This window comes from Chiloscyllium plagiosum, unplaced genomic scaffold (genome assembly GCF_037043375.1).
Source record: "Chiloscyllium plagiosum isolate Xiang-an unplaced genomic scaffold, Cpla_swu_hap1 HiC_scaffold_10, whole genome shotgun sequence".
In the NCBI taxonomy this organism is placed as follows: Eukaryota; Metazoa; Chordata; class Chondrichthyes; order Orectolobiformes; family Hemiscylliidae; genus Chiloscyllium; species Chiloscyllium plagiosum.
The window spans coordinates 47,567,236-47,585,382 of record NW_028270148.1 but is presented as its reverse complement, the minus strand read 5'-3'; the positions used below and the strand labels follow the sequence as shown (position 1 = coordinate 47,585,382).

General features: G+C 41.3%; 1 protein-coding gene across 3 annotated transcripts in view; it reads left to right on the top strand.

Annotated features, from left to right (window-relative positions):
* The window catches only part of spata17 (spermatogenesis associated 17), a 346,047-nt gene that overhangs the window by 76,819 nt on the left and 251,081 nt on the right, over positions 1–18,147 (top strand). The window lies entirely within an intron of this gene.

Below are 18,147 nucleotides of genomic sequence, written 5' to 3'. Positions count from 1 at the left end.
GCTGCTGATGTACTGGATAATTAATCCAATAGTCCAGGCTATGTGTTCAATGTCTACCACAACAGCTGGTAGGCTTTAAATTCAATAAGCTGGAATATAAAGATAGTCTCAATAATAACGACCATGGAACTATTGTTGATTCTTGTGAAAATCTATCTGGTTCACTAATATCCTTTAGAGAATGGAATCTGTGATTTTTCTCTCGTCTAGCCGATATGTAAAGGAAAATGTGTCAGTTTGGACTCAATGTTAACTTTGTTCCTGTTTGCACATACTTACTGAATTTCTCCAGCATTTTCTGCTTTTACGTCAGGTTCCCAGCATCCACAGTATATTGCTTTGATTACACATCAAATCTGCTTTGTTACCTGTGTCACTGTCTGAATTATGTGCTCAAACCTCTGGAGTACAAATTGAACCTGTAATCTTTTAACATAGAGGCAAGAATGCTATTTATGAACCACATAAATGAAGTGAGATTCTAGGTGTTGCAGTTCTGAACAAAAGGTATCTTGGCATTCTTCTTACCTCAACAAGTCTAGTAAAATAATTGATTGTTTCCCCTTGCTTTGTGGCATTCTACATGGCCATTCTTCTGGTCTTAACCAACTCTTTTCATTGCTTCACAAGTAGATGCATGGAGGATTTTCTGCCCCAAGTGATGAAGGATATTTATTTTTCACTTCCTGCATTTTCTGCAGGACGTTTGGTGCAATATCTGAGACTCTTAATTGCAATTATTCCTTCATTTAGTCATCTTTTCCAACATTATTGCAGTTTATGCAGCCACACACAGCTCTCATTTAAGAGGTGATGGTTGGCTTTGAAGTGGCATCCTGGATTCCCAATATAATCACTAATCCTGCCCTTATATTCCCCTTTCCAAAAGTATGCAGATATTCTGAAGAAATGTCAAACTCAAAACATTAACTGTGTTCCTATCTCCGCTGATGCTGCCAGTCAAGCTTTCTCCATTATTTTCTCTTTTGATTTCAGATATCCAGTATCAGCAGTATTATGCTTTTATTTAGCTGTTCCTTTAGATTTTGTTTTTAATTCTGGTCTCAGTTATGGTCTCCCTGTTTTTGAGGGATGTTATAAAATTGAAATGGTTCAGAAAAGATTTACAAGGATGTTGCCAAGGTTGGGGCTATTTTCCCTGGAGCATTGGAGGCTGAGGGGTGAGCTTATAGAAGTTTATAAAATCATGGCCAAACCTAGAGGGCATAGGTTTAAGGTGAGAGGGGAAAGAATTAAAAGGGATCTAAGGGGCAATGTTTTCACGCAGAGGGTGGTATGTGTATGGATTGAGCTGCCAGAGGAAGTGGTGATGGCTGGTACAAATACAACATTTAAAAGGAATCTGGATGGCTTTATGATTGGAGGGGTTTGAGGCTTTTGGACCAAATGCTGGCAAATGGGATTGGATTAATTCAGAATATCTGATCTGCATGGATGAGTTGAATCGAAATGTCTGTTTCCATGCTGCCTTAACTCTAAGACTCAAAAATGTTCAAATTATCTAATTGAATTATGTTCTAACAAGATAAAGACTGTTTGTTGATATGCAAACATAATGGCAAATCTGACATTTAAAGTTACTTTTAAAACACACTTTTGCTTCACTCAAATGTAGTAAGAGATTATTTGCCTAACTTTATAGAGTAAGAGACAAAATCACTGCAGATGCTGGAATCCAAAGTAGACAAACAGGAGGCTGGAAGAACACAGCAAGCTAGGCAGTACCAAGAAGTGGAGAAGTCAACATTTCAGGTGTAACCCTTCTTCAGGACTTTATAGTGTTCATCCTTTAAACATTACTTCATGGGATGAAGGCATCCTGGCTGAGCCAGCATTTAAGGCCCATCCTTAATTGTCCAGAAGTATTTGTAAGACAATCCCATTGCTATGGGTCTGGAGTCATAGAGATGTACAGTACGGAAACAGATCCTTTGGTCCAATTTATCCATGCCAACCACATATTCCAATCTAATCTAATCCCACCTGCTAGCACCCGGCCCATATCCTTCCAAACCCTTCCAATTCGTATCCCCATCCAGATGCCTTTTCAATGTTGCGATTGTACTAGCCTCCACCACTTTTTCTGGCAGCCCATTCCACACGCGCACCATCCTGTGTAAAAAAGTTGCCCCTTTTATATCTTCCCCTTCACCCTAAGCCTATGCCCACTGGTTCTGGACTTCCCCACCCAATGCCCTATCCACGCCCCTCATGATTTTATAAACTTCTGTAAGGTCACCCCTCAGCCTCCAACAGTCCAGGGAAGACAGCCCCAGCCTATTCAACCTCTCCCTGTAGCTCAAATCCTCCAACCCTGGCAACATCCTTGTAACTCTTTTCTGAACTCTTTCAAGTTTCACAACATCCTTCCAATAGGAAGGAGACGAGAATTGCACGCGATATTCCAAAACTGGCTTAATTAACATCCTGTACAGCTGCAACATGACCTCCCAACTCCTATACTCAATGCTCTGACCATTAAGGAAAGCATACAAAACGCTGTCTTCATTATCCTATCTACCTGTGACTCTATTTTCAAGGAGCTATGGATCTGCACTCCAAGGTGACTTTGTTCAGCAACACTCCCTTACCATTAAGTGTATAGGTCCTGCTAAGACTTACTTTCCCAAAATGCAGCACCTTGCATTTATCTAAATTACTCAGTCCATTGGCCAATCTGACCAAGATCCTGTTGTAATCTGAGGTAAGCTTCTTCACTGTCCATGACACCTCCAATTTTGATGTCATCTGCAAACTTACTAACTATACCTGTTATGCTCACATCCAAATCATTTATATAAAAGACAAAAAGTAGTGGACCCAGCACCGATCCTTGTGGCACTTCACTGGTCACAGGCCTTCAGTATGAAAAACTATTCTGTATCCAAATGGCTGGTTCTCCCCGTATTCCATGAGATCTAACCTTGCTAGTCAATCTTCCATGTGGAACCTTGTTGAACGCCTGCCTGAAGTCCATATAGATCATGTCTACTGCTCTGCCCTCAATCCTCTTTGTTACTTCTTTAAAAAAACTCAATCAAGTTTCTTAGACATGATTTCCAATGCACAAAGCCATGTTGTCTATCCCTAATCAGTCCTTGACTTTCCAAATACATGTACATTCTGTCCCTCAGGATTCCCTCCAACAACTTGCCCACCACCGATGTGTTTTTCATATAGCCAGCTTTTTATTCCAGGTTAATATTGAATTCAAATTCCATTATCAGCTATCACATGATGTAAACCCATATCCATAGAACATTAGCCTGTGATTCTGGCAAACTAGTCAAGTGACATTGCCACTGTGCCACCACGTCCCCTCTTATTAATTTGCATTTCCTCTTGACAGTATCTGTAGCAATTGTAACAAGGTCAGTTAGCTGGACATCATAGAATATGAGTTCCCTGATTGGGGCTTTAATCTTGTCCAATCAGAGAGCCCTGGCTGATCAATGAAATGAGGAATATCAGAGATTTTGACACACTAGGTACTGACTTCTAATGTGGCTGTGCCAAAGTCAAGGAATTTATATTTGTAAATAAAGAGTGATTTGATGATGGGTTATTGGCCTCTGTGGCGTTATTTCAGTGGTGACGAGAGTAAAACACATTCCTGAAGAAACTCGCTTGCAACAGTCATCTTTTGAGTTGGTGTAAGCATTTCTTGCATTATGCCAAGATTTGGCAAGCTTGACTTGTTCAACCCTAGTGTCGAAGACTGGGCCCACTATTTGGAAAGAATGCATTCATTTTTTTCTGGGCAAATTACATTAGGGCAAATGAAAAGCAATGGGTAATTCTCCTGACAGCTTCTGCACCTGCACCTTTTTCAGGTTTTAGGAGCCTAACTTTCCCTGATGCACCAAATACTAAAACCTTTCAAGAGTTGATGGATTCAGTTTGACTTCAAGGCTCCTTTAATTCTGAGATGCTATTGTTTCTACTCAGCATTTTGAGAACGAGGTGAATTTGTGTCAGGATTTTTTATTTATGTTTTTCTTTTTTTTTTAAGTGAAAGACACAAAGTGTACGAATCTTTATTCAAATTCCACCACCAGGAAGATAGGAAAACACCCGGGTGGCCAGTGACAAACACTGCCCTTCACATCAAAGGGCAGTGCTGTGTGATCAAAACAGTGAGGGGGAGGGTAGGGACTAAATCAAAATAGAGTTGGAGGGAGAAATGATGCACTCCACTCCCTGCGGCGCCCACCTCTCCCTGAACAACTCCAGGGTGTTGGGCGACACCGCGTGCTCCTTCTCCAAGGACACCTGGGCTCTAACGCAACCGCGGAAGAGAGGCAGGCAGTTGGCCCTAACGACCCCCTCCACGGCCCGCTGTCTGGACCTGTTAATGGCCAGTTTGGCCAGGCCCAGGAGCAGAGTCAGGATTTTTTACTAGGTTAAGGTAATTGTCAGAGGCATGTGATTTAGGTTTATCCCTTAATGAGATGCTTAGAGACTGGTTGGCATGTGGGACTAGTGATGTAACCATCCACTATCTGAACCCTAATTGGACTTCAAACAGGCACAGCAATTGGCTTTATCCTTGGTGAATGTGACAAATAAAGCATATGAGTTGCAGGTTATTCCTAGAAGTAGAACCCCTCGCCAATCTGATTGAGCTTTGGGAACACTGCTTCAGTGCAAGCAAGTGCATAGCTTCACTCAAGACATATTCTGATTGGATGGACTCTAGATTGGCCACAGCAAAACCCCAAAATAAAGCTAAGCCTCAGCCAGACAGTTAAAAGTTTCTTCAAGATCTAGGCCAGCAAGCCATTGTAGTTACTGTGCAGATTTGAGACAGCAAAAGAGTCCTATGGTAATATAACGTACAAGCCATTATTCAATACAGTGCACACCCTGGAAAGTCCTCCTACATCTGGATTGGAACAGTTAAATTGCTTAGCACATCCAAATCAGAACTAATCAAAATAAACTTCTGATTAAATGGTCATCCAGTCCTAATGGAGTTTGTAGCTGTATCAGTGATTGCAGTACCAGTTTTTAATAAAATACACTCTGGACTTTAACCTCTAAGTTTGGGCAAGACCTTGGCTCGGCTGAAAACCTATAACTGGGGAACCTTTACAGATTTAAGGGTACCGTTTCAGTTTCATATGAAAAGCAGCTTGTTCAGCTACCACTGATTGTAGTAAAAAGCTTGGATCCAAACTGGATGGGGCAGAATTGGATGAGAGAGATTCACCTGGATTGGCTCAACATTTTTCGATTCAAAAATGGCTGCCTGAGAGAAGTCCTAATGAAGTACCCAAAAGTCTTCCAGGAATGTCGAGGGGCTATCGGAGGAGCCAGGGCTATCGGAGGAGCCAAGGCTACCTTACATATTGACCAGGAAGCAATTCCACAATTCTGCAAGGGCCGCCCAGTACCATTTGCCCTTCTGACAAAAGTAAAGGCAGAAATCAATGGATTGAAAAGTGAAGGAATCATCAAAACCAGTCCAATTTGCTGAATGGAGCACCAGTCATACTGATTTTGAAGTCCGACAGGTCAGTTCGCCATTGTGGGGATTTTAAACAAACGGTAAACCACTTCTCATAGCTGGATAGATACCCAATCCCTCAGATGGAGGATTTATACGCAAAGCAGATAGGAGGGGCTTTCTTTTACAAAGCTGGACATGAGCCACACCTATTTGCAATTGTGTTTAGATGAGGATTCCCAGTAGAATGTTACAATTAATACAATAAGAGTTTGTCAGCCCATTCAAATTTTCAGCAGATGATGTAGAACATTCTGCAAGGTCTACCTAAGGTCACCATTTATTTAGATGATGTGCTAATAACAGGGAATACTAATATGGAAGTTAGAGAAGTTGGACATACAGACTGTTCGGATAAATGTGATCGTTCTGCTCCTGTGCGTTCCCGCTTTATAAGAAAATTGTGTAGTAGCAGCACCATTTAAACAAATGGCGCTGGAATTGTGTTATAGCCAATACATTAAAAGAAAGTTTGCATTATAAAAATAATGGTCTACAATCTTCAATTGCATTATAGCCATTTAGCATTGAAGAAAGAAGCATTATTGCAGAACTAACAATAGTCCTAAGACGATTTTCTGGGGTGACCATATGCTAAGAAGGGAAAAATGCATGCTTCAGGCACCCCAAGTGATCTACTTGGGCTACAGAGTTTACAAGACCAGGTTACACCCATTGGAAGATAAAATGGGGTGATCAGGAATGTCCCGGTTTTTGATCAGGAGTTTAGATCATTTCTTGGGCTGGCAAATTATTATGGAAAGTTCAATCTAGCCTCCAACCTGGCATCTGTACATCAACTCCTAAAAAAGAGTCAGCTTTGGAAATGATCACAAAACTAAGCCAAAACTTGCAGGAAAGTGAAGAAACAGCTATCATCCTCTGAGGTGCTGGCACACTATGATCCTTAATGAGATCTGTTATTCACATGTGATGCCTCCAGTCTGGCATTGCAGTAGTATGACGCTATAGGTAGCCCAGTGGAGAGGACTGCCCAATAGAGTATGTATCAATGACTTGGCGGTCATATTTTGAGTCAGGAAGTTCCATTAATATCTTTGTAGATGCAAATTTATGATGATAACGTACCAGAAACCCCTATTAGGTTTGCTTAAAGGGGACAAGGCAGTGCTGGCCATAGCTTCAGGCCAAACTCCGTGATGGATTATAACACTAAGTGCCCATAATTACAAGTTAGAATACCATCCAGGAGGTCAAGTAGCAAATGCGGAGACTTTGACTTGCCTCCCGTTGGCAGATAAATCACTGATGGTACCAGCAACAGAAGAATCTGTAATGGTTTTAAATTTTCTGGACACATTTCCAGTCACAACTGACAATATCAGACGTTGGACACAAGAGATCCAGATCTATCAAAACTGAAGCAACTAATGATGATGGCGGAAACCAAAGAACCATCACACCCAGAATTGAAACTCTTTTGAACCCAATGAGACCATCTCACAATAGATGACAGCATATTGTTAGGGGAAACAAGAGTGATTATCCCAAGCAAAGGCCGCTGTCAGATACTAGCTGAACTTCACCAGTGTCATTCAATCATCTCCAAAATGAAGATCCTGGTGAGAAGTTATATCTGGTGGTCATGCTTGGATGCAGACATAGTCATGTTGGTGGGGTTGTGACCAGAGTGCCGACAAGGACAAACATTGCCACCAGAAGCTCCCCCACGTTTGTGAGAATGGCTGGGTAAACCTTGGACTTGGTTACACATTGACTATGCACGTTCTTTCATTGGATCAATGTTTTTAGTCATTGTGGATGCCCACTCAAAGTGGCTGCACATGCTTGGAGTTCATTTGTCAAACATGGGGACAATAATAGAAAAGCTGCGCATATCTTTTTCAATAAATGACTCATGGATGTATTGGTCACAGATAATGGGCCATCGTCTACCAGCAGGAAATTTAGGTATTTCCTAAAATTAATTGGAATTCAACCTATAAGGACAGCCCCATACCATGTATCATCCAATGGCCTGGCAAAGAGAGGTTCAAACTTTGAAGGCAGGCTGAAAGAAACAGCCTAAATCCTCACTAGATACCAAACTGTCACAGTTCTTATTTGATTGTAGGACCACACCACATGCAACTACAGGGATAGCACAAGCAGAGTTGCTAATGGGTAGAAGACTCTACACACGGTAAAATCAGATCTTCCCAGATGTGAGGGGGAGAGTGAAAAGGCATCAGGAACACCTATGCTGGACTTGAGACTCTGCCAAGCAACAGAGACAGTTTATTATAGGGGATGACATTTGGTGTAAGAACCGTGTCAATGGTCTTGCATGGGTAAGAGGCATGTTTGGCATGAGGTCAGCACTGGGGATACATAAATTTTGGGTTGGTGCAATGGTCCAGAGCAAGCACATGGACTATATGAAAGCCGCAAACTCTCAAATGTTGCAGGAGCAAAATGTGTTCCGCTCCTTGGAACAGTTGGAAAGGCTATCGGAACCCATGGTTCACCCTCTCCATCAAGCATTGATGAGAATTCTGAATGTAAGTTGGGGAAGACAGATGTAGCCAAATTGATGGAAGAAGAGTGTGAATTTCTACCGATGCATTGTTGGCACAAGAGGCAAGCTCCCATGTTGGATGCTGAGTCAGATCCGGTGCTAAAATGTACCAAGACACTCCCCAGGAGAAAGAAACAGCCTATGTCCTCAGACTCTGAGAGGGAGGGATTATTATAACAACGTCAGACAGTAAAATTTAACAGCTTTAATAAGACAAGGATTCATATTCAAATTATTATCAACTCTTTAACATTTCTTCAAAGGTTGAGCCTGTAAAATTATTTCCTTGCTCTATAGTGATAAAGGTGAATTTTCTTCAATTAAGGTTGAATAGCATAAACTATTTAAAATTTTGATATGATCAAACTGCTAGAAAATTTCATACAAAGTTGGTCATTCAGTGCATACCAGAAATAAGATGCAAAGTGAAGTTACTTTCATCAGTAAAGAATACAATGACAAGTGGGCAGCATGGTGGCACAGTGGTTAGCCCTGCTGCCTCACAGCGCCAGAGACCCGGGTTCAATTCCCGCCTCAGGCGACTGACTGTGTGGAGTTTGCACATTCTCCCCGTGTCTGCGTGTGTTTCCTCCGGGTGCTCCGGTTTCCTCCCACAGTCCAAAGATGTGCAGGTCAGGTGAATTGGCCATGCTAAATTGCCCGTAATGTTAGGTAAGGGGTAGATGTAGGGGTATGGGTGGGTTGCGCTTCGGCGGGGCGGTGTGGACTTGTTGGGCTGAAGGGCCTGTTTCCACACTGTAAGTAATCTAATCTAATCTAAAAATTTTGCCATCCGTTTACATATAGAAATTATAATTAATGTTAGCAAAAAGAAAATGCGATGGTAGGTGCTTCTGTTCAATCTATAACTAACTTTCGTTATGATTTTCCAAAATAAAGTGATTCACAAAGTTATTTTTGAATGTGTATTTGATCCAAGAGCTATTACCAACTTGTGGCTTTTCAGCTGACTTAAAGAATCTAGCTGTGGTAAGAACAAAACAAAAACATTTGATTAAAATAGTTGCTTACAGCTTTACTTTGCAATTTAAAAATATCAGCTGACCTTTGACATTATGTTATAATTATGAGATTTATGCAATTGTTATCTTTTGAGACTTTTTGCCTTTAAATTAAGGGCCAATGAAGGGGTCATGTAACCAGTTCTGAATTCGGCCTTACAGCATTGTTTATTTGATGAGGAAAATTAGGATTCCTTCTCCTAGGGTGCAAGGCATTTATGCTTGGAAACAAAGGCAGTAACCCACATGTTAAGGGCAGACTAAGAGTCTCCAAAGTTCCAGAAAAGTATTGAGAATGTTGAGTTGTAAACACTTGTGCTTTAAGCACTCCATTTAGTTCCAAGATGGGCTCTGAAGGATACCTTATTAGCATTTCTACTGAAATTCATGGACCATATGATTCATATTGCTATAAGGAAGGATTCAAAGAGAGCCATTGCAAAGATCAGGTTACAGGCTTTCCTGAAATATCACCATCACAGTGCATTTTAATCTGTCTGTTTCTGAGAGGGAGGTAACAACTAGAAAAAGCCTGAATGATTCACCATTCAGGATGTATTAGAAGCTCATGTGCACTGAAAAACAAAATTCATGAGGAAAGCCTAAGAATATACCTGCAGTCAAGACTGGACACTTCAAAGAAAGCAGAGAAAAACAAAAAGAAATAGTCTGTGCTTCTGATATATTGTGATTGATTTTAATTTACATATAAACTGGAATATCTGATTGGTAATAGTAACCTTAATGATGTACATAAATGATCTTGAAAGATTTCTTTTAGAGCAGCACGTTCTGAGACTGACCAATGATCAGGCTATAATAGACTTGCTGTTGTGTAATTTGACAGGATTACTTAATGACTTTACACTAAAAGCACCTCTAGACATTGAAGTAAAGGACATAACTGCTGGACTGGATCTACGGCAAAAAGTGAGGGAACCAACAAGAGGGAAAACCATACTTGACGTCATTCTTGGATGTAGATGCAACTGTCCATGGCAGTATCAGTAAGAGTGACCACAGCACACTCTTTCTGAAGATGAAATCCTACCTTCGCATCAAGAATATTCTCCAATGTGTTATATTGCACTATCACCATGCTAAATGGGACAGACTTCAAACAGATCTGGCAATTGAAAACCTCATCTGTGAGATGCTGTGGACCATCAACAACAGCAAAATTGTTCTCTAGCAGATTGTACAATCTGCAACCTCATGGCCAGGCATATCTCCCAATTAACCATTACCATCAAGGCAGGGGATCAGTCCTGGTCCATGGAGGGTACAGAAGGGCTTGCCAAAAACAATATCAGGCATACCTAAAAAACCTGTGAAGCTAGCAAACAGGATTACTTGCATGCCAAACAGCATAAGCAATGAATGATAGACATAGCTAAACAAGCCCACAACCAATCAGATCTAATCTCTGCAATCCTGCCACATCCAGTCATGAATGTGGCCAATTAGACAATTAATTGGAAGAGGAGGCACATCAGTGCAAAAGTTAAGTTTGAAGCATTCACTACAACCTTCAGACAGAAGTGCCGTGTGAAGGATCCATTTCAGCGTCCTCTAGTGGTTCCCAGTATCACAGATACCAGTCTTCAGCCAATTTTATTCACTTCACATGATGTCAAAAAATGTTTGGAGGCTCTGGATACTGCAAAAGCTATGATTTCTGACAAGATTCCAGCAAAAGTATTGAAGACCTGAATTCAACAGCTTACTACTACCCTAGCCAAGCTATTCCAGTATGGTTTCAATGCTGGAATCTAGCAAACAATGTGAAAAACTGCCCAGGTATGTCCTGTACATAAAAAGCAAGAAAAATCCAACCTAATTACCATTTCATCAGTCTACTCTCAATCGTCAGTAAAGTGATGGATGATGTCATCAACAGCCTTTGCTCAGCAATAACCTGCTTGCTGATGCCCAGTTTTGGTTCCACCAGGGCCACTCAGTTGCTGACATTGTTATAGCCTTGATTCAAACTTGGAAAAAAGTGCTGAATTCCAGAGGTGAGGTGAGACTGACAGCCTTGATATCAAGGGCTACATTCAAGCAAGTGTGACATCAAGGAGTTTTAGCAAAACTGGAATCCATTGGTATTTGGGGCATACCATCTACTGGTTGGAGTCATACCTGGCATACAGGTTGTGTTTATTGGATATTAGTCATCTCAGCTATAGGATATATCAGCAGGCGTTCCATCTAGGAGGTCTTCTAGGGCCAACCATTTTCAGTTGCTCCATTATAAGGTCAGAAGTAGGAATGTTTGCTGATAGCACAATGTTCAGAACCATTTGCGGCTCTCTACTGAGGCAGTCCACATTCAAATGCAACATTGCATAGTCAAAATGCAATATTCAAGAAGGATAAAGAAAGCAGAGTATCATTTAAATGGAGACTGATAGCAGAATTCTGGAGGTGCAGAAGAATCCAATTGTTCCTATGAATGAGTCACAAAAGGTTAATATTCAGGTACCGCACATAATCAAGAAGGATATTCGGATGCTATCTTTAATTAAAAGAGAATGGTGGTGGATTTTTTTCAGACGGGAGGCCTGTGACCAATGTGCTGCAAGGATCAATGATGGGTGCACTGCATTTTGTCATTTATATATGTGTTTGGATGTGAAAATAGGAGGAATGGATAGTAAATTTGCAGATGACACTAAACTTGGTATTGGTCAGTGAAGATTATCTCAGATTACAATGGGACCTAGATCAAAGTTTAATTTATATAAATGTGAGGTGTAGCATTTTGGTAAGGCAAATCAGGGCAGGATTTATACAATTAATGGTGGGGTCCTGAGTCCTATTGCCGAACAAAAACACCTTGGGTGCAAGTTTATAGTTCCTTGAAAATGGAGTCACATTTTGACAGGGTAATGAAGAAGTCGAGAGAGTGGTACTGGAAAAGCAAAACAGGTCAGGTGACATCTGAGGAGCAGGAGAATCGACGTTTCCTGATGATTCCTGATGAAGGGCTCTTGCCTGAAATATCGATTCTCCTGCTCCTTGGATGCCACCTGATCGGCTGTGCTTTTCCAGCATCACACTCTCGACTTCTTCATTACCCTGTCAAAATGTGACTCCATTTTCAAGGAACTATAAACTGCATCTGCAGTCCTAATTTTCTCCAGGGTAGTGAAGAAGATGTTTGATCCACCTGCCTTTATTGGTCAGTGCATTGAGTATAGGAGTTAGGATATCCAGCTGTACAGGACATTGGTTAGACCACTTTTGGAATACTATGTTCAATTCTGGTCTCCCTGCTTTTGGAAAGATGTTGTTAAACTTAAATAAGTTCAGAAAAGATTTACAAGGATGTTGCCGGGTTTAAGGGTTCGATTTATAGGAAAAGGCTGAAGAGGCTGGGGCTATTTTTCCTCAGAGTGCCGGAGTTTGAAGTGACCTTATAGAGGTTTATAAAATCATGAGCGTCATGAATAAAATGAATAGCCAAGGTCGTTTTTCCAGGGAATTAGAGGAGTACAAAATAAGAGGGGATAGGTTTAAGATGAGGGAGGAAAGATATAAAGGGGACCTAAGGGCAACCTTTTCATGCAGAGGGTGGTGTGTGTATAGGATGAGTTGCCAGATGAAGTGGGGGAGGTGAATATAATTATAACATTTAAAGTACATCTGGATGGATATATGAATAGGAAGGGTTTAGTGGGAATTAAATTAGAAGAATTGGAATTAGTCTTAATATCACATGCACTCGAATGAGTGCAATGAAAAGTTTGCAATGTCGCCGTTAATGGCACCATCTTTGGTACAAGATACCAATGTACAAGTACTTAAGTATTTAGTACAAAATTGTAAGAATAATAAATAAAAGCCCAGCATAAGAATAAAAAGGGGGAAAAAAGTCCTCAAATTACAGTCCTTTACATCTAAGTCCATGCCAGCAACTAGCTTCCAACCGTACCAGGTCAACTCTCCAGACTACTCCGTGCCTCAAAACTTCAGCCTTTGCTTCCAATCCGCAAGGACCTCGCCTTGCCACAGCGGCCTGTGGTCGGGGTCCTGCTTCCAGGATTCACCTCCCACGCTGGCATAATCTGGGACTCACCTCCGCGATTCGCCTCCCTGTGCCTATCTCTGGAATGGGATCTGCGTCCCTTGCCAGCTTCCAGCCCTGGACTCACCATCACGACTCACCTCCCACGCCAGCCTGGCCTAGGATTCACTCTGGGAATTGCCTTCCACCCCAGCCTGGCCTGTGATGGTCTCCGGTCCGGGGATCGCCTCCTCCTCTGTTCCCCTCTGAGTAAGTTTGAAAATAAAGGAGAAAAAGAAAAAAGAACGGGTGGAGCAGAGGAGTCCTGGCTACTCTGCAGCCATCTTTGACCTGATATGGGTCAAATGCTGGAAAATGGGACTAGATTAACTTAAGATATCTGGTCGGCATGGATGAGTTGGACTGAAGGATCTGTTTCCGTGCTATACAACTCTATGAATTGAACGAAAATGGACAGATATTGTGCTGTAGTTTTACAAGGCATTAGTCTGTCCACATCTTAACTACTGTGTATTGTTTTGGCCTCCCTACTTAAGGGAGGATGTAAATGCATTGGAGGTCGTTCAGAGATGGTTTTCTAGATTGACACCTGAAATACATGGATTGTCTTAGGTCAAAGTATTGAATAGGCTGTGCTTGTTTTCACAAGGGTGATTTGATTGAAATGTTTAAGATCCTGAGTGACCTTGTCAATGTGGGTTGGATAGGGTGTTTCCTCATATGGTGAATCCATAACCAAGGGTCACCTTTATAAAATTAGGAGTCACACTTTTAGGATAGAAATGAAATTTGTTTTTCTCTTGAGGGTGGTGTAATATTTGGGACTATGTCGCAAAAGGTAGGGTAAGTTGTGTCATTTAAAGTAAAGTGGGGGTAAGATTTTGGCCAATGAAATCAAAGGTTATTGGACATAGATGAGAACACATAAACAGTTCAGCCATGATTGTATCAAATGGTGAAGCAGAATTGAAAGGTTTAATTATTCACTTCTGCTCCTAATTTACATATTTTCATGTGAGGCAGGAGAATTCTTTTATCTCGAGCTAGAGGGAGAGTATCTGGGAAAAGAAAATCTCATTGTGAAAGGCAGTTCTAAAATTTCTTGTTCTCATGCTGAGAAAAGATTAGAACGGGAATACTGTAAACCCTTTGGAGCTAGGAATCACTCTAGGTTGATTCTGGGAAAATTAAATGTCTATGTAAGAAACAATATAAAGAATACCTGTAAAGTGTGTGCTTTAGGTTGTATTTGTAATGAAAAAGGGACTGTTATGACCTTTGATTTAAAGTATAAGTTGCCTATAAGTCTAGTGTTTAATTAAACAGTGTTTCAGTAATTTATTGCAGTAAGCATCTTAAAATGTGAAACATCTTAAGATGTTATTCTTTCAACTATTATACTAGAAATTCAAATTTCATTTTCAGAGTTACAAATCCCTGTATAAGTTGTAAGAATTTTTTATAGTCATCAGTTGTCATTGTATAATGAAGTAGAATTGATGGTAGCCCTGGAATCCAGAAGCTCTGGCAGCGAGTAATGTATTTGGTAGTACTGAGATATAGTTGCCAGTCCCAGCAGTACCTTGAGGAGGAGCTCTGGAAAAGGGGTCCCAGCATTCTGGAAACACCAGAAAAATACAGGATGTGCGATTTTGATTAACGAGAGAGAAATACTGAGGTCTTGGAGTATCCAGGAAAGATATATAACTCTATGTGCAGGTCAGGTGGATTGGCCATGCTAAATTGTCCCATAGTTTCCAGAATTTGCAGGCTAAGTAGATTAGCCATGGGGAATGCAGGGTTACAGGAATAGGATAGGGCAGTAGGTCTGGGTGAACTGCTGTTCAGAGGGTCAGTGTGGACCCAATGGGCCCAGTTCCACATTGTAGGAATTCTATCATATTCTATGATTTGGAGATGCCAGTATTGGACTGGGGTGTACAAAGTTAAAATTCACACACACGAGGTTATAGTCCAACAGGTTTAACTGGAAGCACACTAGCTTTCGGAGTGCCGCTCCTTCAGGTAATAATGGAGGACACAATTCCAAGGCACAGGATTTATAGCAAAAATTTCCAGTGTGATGTAACTGAAATTATACATTGAAAAATACCTTGATTGTCTGTTAAGTCTTTCATCTGTTCGAATACCATGATAGTTTCACTTCTTTCATGTGTAAATCACAAAACCTTCCTCGTGCATCTTCCAAGTTCATTTTCAATCTTAAAAACAGCCTAACAGAAATGAGTTTTAAAACTTTCTTACTGTCTTTGTTGAGATGAGCCAATGGAGCATGTAACAAATATGTGAAAAATGACTAAATGCTATTTTTCATGGTTTGGAACTGTGGGTATACAAACAGGGCTACTCAATCGCTCTGGCACAAGTTACGTCAAAGTGCTTGAACACATGGAGGACGGGAACAGTTTCTGGCTGTAAGAGCTGTTCCTTTGTTTGAGATATTTTAGGTGTTGGAGGTGATTTCCTCGAATTCCAGGAGCAGCAATTACTGTTTTATATGCTGTTGCATTGTTTTGGAACTTTGGGAAAAAAAAGTCAAAACAACAGCAGTTTAAAAGGGAGAAGAGCAGACAAAGGAAACACATGGTGAGGACAGTGCAGGAGAGAGAGAGAGAAAGAGAGAACCTGCACAGTTGCTGCCTTTGCTGTTTGAATTCGTGTATCGCTGGACATCGGAGTGCATCTGAGAAAATTTAGAAACAGTGAAATTCACAACTAATCTTGGAGGAACTGTTGGGCGAAGTTCACAGCACAAAATCAGATAAGTTAATTGTTGTTTTAAGTCTGTCCAAGAGAAAGGCCGCAGTAGTGAGTGCAGTAGATTCTTTCTTGATTATATGTTCTTGGAGATAAGTCTCTTGATTGAATTTAAAATATAAGCCCTAACTATTAATTTAACCTGGGGCAGTGTTTGTAGAGGAATAAGACGGTTTCTGGGTCTGTAGATTGTGAAGGAGCAAAAATGGCCTTTGCAGTGATATGTACTTCTTGTCAGATGTGGGAGTTTAAAGAGAGTTTAAGGGTTACTGCGGATTATATCTGCCATAAATGCTGTTGGATGCGAATCTTATCAGATCGAGTGGATCGATTGGAGAGACAGATAGAAATGATGAGGAATTTGCAACAGCAACAGTATGTGATGGATGGCAGTTATAGGAAGGGGGGAAAGTCTCAGATACAGTCACATAGATGGGTTAACTCCAGGAAGGGTAAGAGAGGTAGGCAGCTAGTGCAGGAGTCTTTTGTGGATATACCCATTTCAAACAGGTGTGCTGTTTTGGAAAATGTAGGGGGTGATGGATTCTCAGGGGAACGTAGCACGACCAGCCAAGTTTCTGGTATTGAGACTGGCTCTAATGCAACGAGGGGTACCTCGACTTCCAAGAGATCAATTGTGTTAGGGATTCTGTAGTCAGAGGTACAGACAGACGTTTCTGTGGCCAGCAGAGAAAAATCAGAATGGTGTGTTGTTTCCCTGGTGCGAGGATCAAGGATGTCTCAGAGAGGGTGCAGAATGTTCTCATGGGGGAGAGGGGCCAGCAGGAGGTCATTGTCCACATTGGAACCAACGACATTGGAAGGGAAAAGATTAAGATTCTGAAGGGAGATTACAGAGACTTAAGCAAAAATTTAAAAAGGAGGTCCTCAAGGGTAGAAATATCTGGATTACTCCCAGTGCTACGAGCTAGTGAGGGCAGGAATAGGAGGATAGAGCAGATGAATGCATGGCTGAGGAGCTGGTGTATGGGAGACGGATTCACATTTTTGGATCATTGAATTCTCTCTTTTGGGGTAGAAGTGACTTGTACAAGAAGCACGGCTTGCACATAAATTGGAAGGGGACTAATCTACTGGCAGGGAGATTTGCTGGAACTGCTTGGGAGGATTTAAACTAGAAGGGTGGGGGTGGGGGTGGGGGGGAGGGAGAGTGGGAGGGACCCAGGGAGATAGTGAGGAAATACATCGATCTAAGAGTGGTACAGCTGTGAACAGAAGTGAGTCAAACAGTCAGGGCAGGCAGGGACAAGGTAGGACTAATAAATTAAACTGCATTTATTTCAATACAAGGGGCCTAACAGGGAAGGCAGATGAACTCGGGGTATGGTTAGGAACATGAGACTGGGATATCATAGCAATTACAGAAACATGGCTCAGGGATGGTCAGGACTGGCAGCTTAATGTTCCAGGATACAAATGCTGCAGGAAGGATAGAAAGGGAGGCAGGAGAGGAGGGTGAGTGGCATTTTTGATAAGGGATAACATTACAGCTGTGCTGAGGGAGGATATTCCCGGAAATACATCCAGGGAAGTTATTTGGGTGGAAATGAGCAAGAAGAAAGGATTGATCACCTTATTAGGATTGTATTATAGACCCCCAATAGTCAGAGGGAAATTGAGAAACAAATATGTAAGGAGACCTCAGCTATCTGTAAGAATAATAGGGTAGTTATGGTAGGGGATTTTAACTTTCCAAACATCGACTGGGACTGCCATAGTGTTGAAGGTTTAGATGGAGAGAAATTTCTTAAGTGTGTACAAGACAATTTTCTGATTCAGTATGTGGATATACCTACTAGAGAAGGTGCAAAACTTGACCTACTTTTGGGAAATAAGGCAGGGCAGGTGACTGAGGTGTCAGTAGGGGAGCACTTTGGGGCCAGCGACCATAATTCTATTAGATTTAAAATAGTAATGGAAAAGGATAGACCAGATCTAAAAGTTGAAGTTCTAAATTGGAGAAAGGCCAATTTTGACGGTATTAGGCAAGAACCTTCGAAAGCTGATTGGAGGCAGATGTTCGCAGGTAAAGGGAAGGTTGGAAAATGGGAAGCCTTCAGAAATGAGATAACAAGAGCCCAGACAAAGTATATTCCTGTCAGGGTGAAAGGGAAGGCTGGTAGGTATAGGGAATGCTGGATGACTAAAGAAATTGAGGGTTTGGTTAAGAAAAAGAAGGAAGCATATGTCAGGTATAGACAGGATAGATCGAGTGAATCCTTAGAAG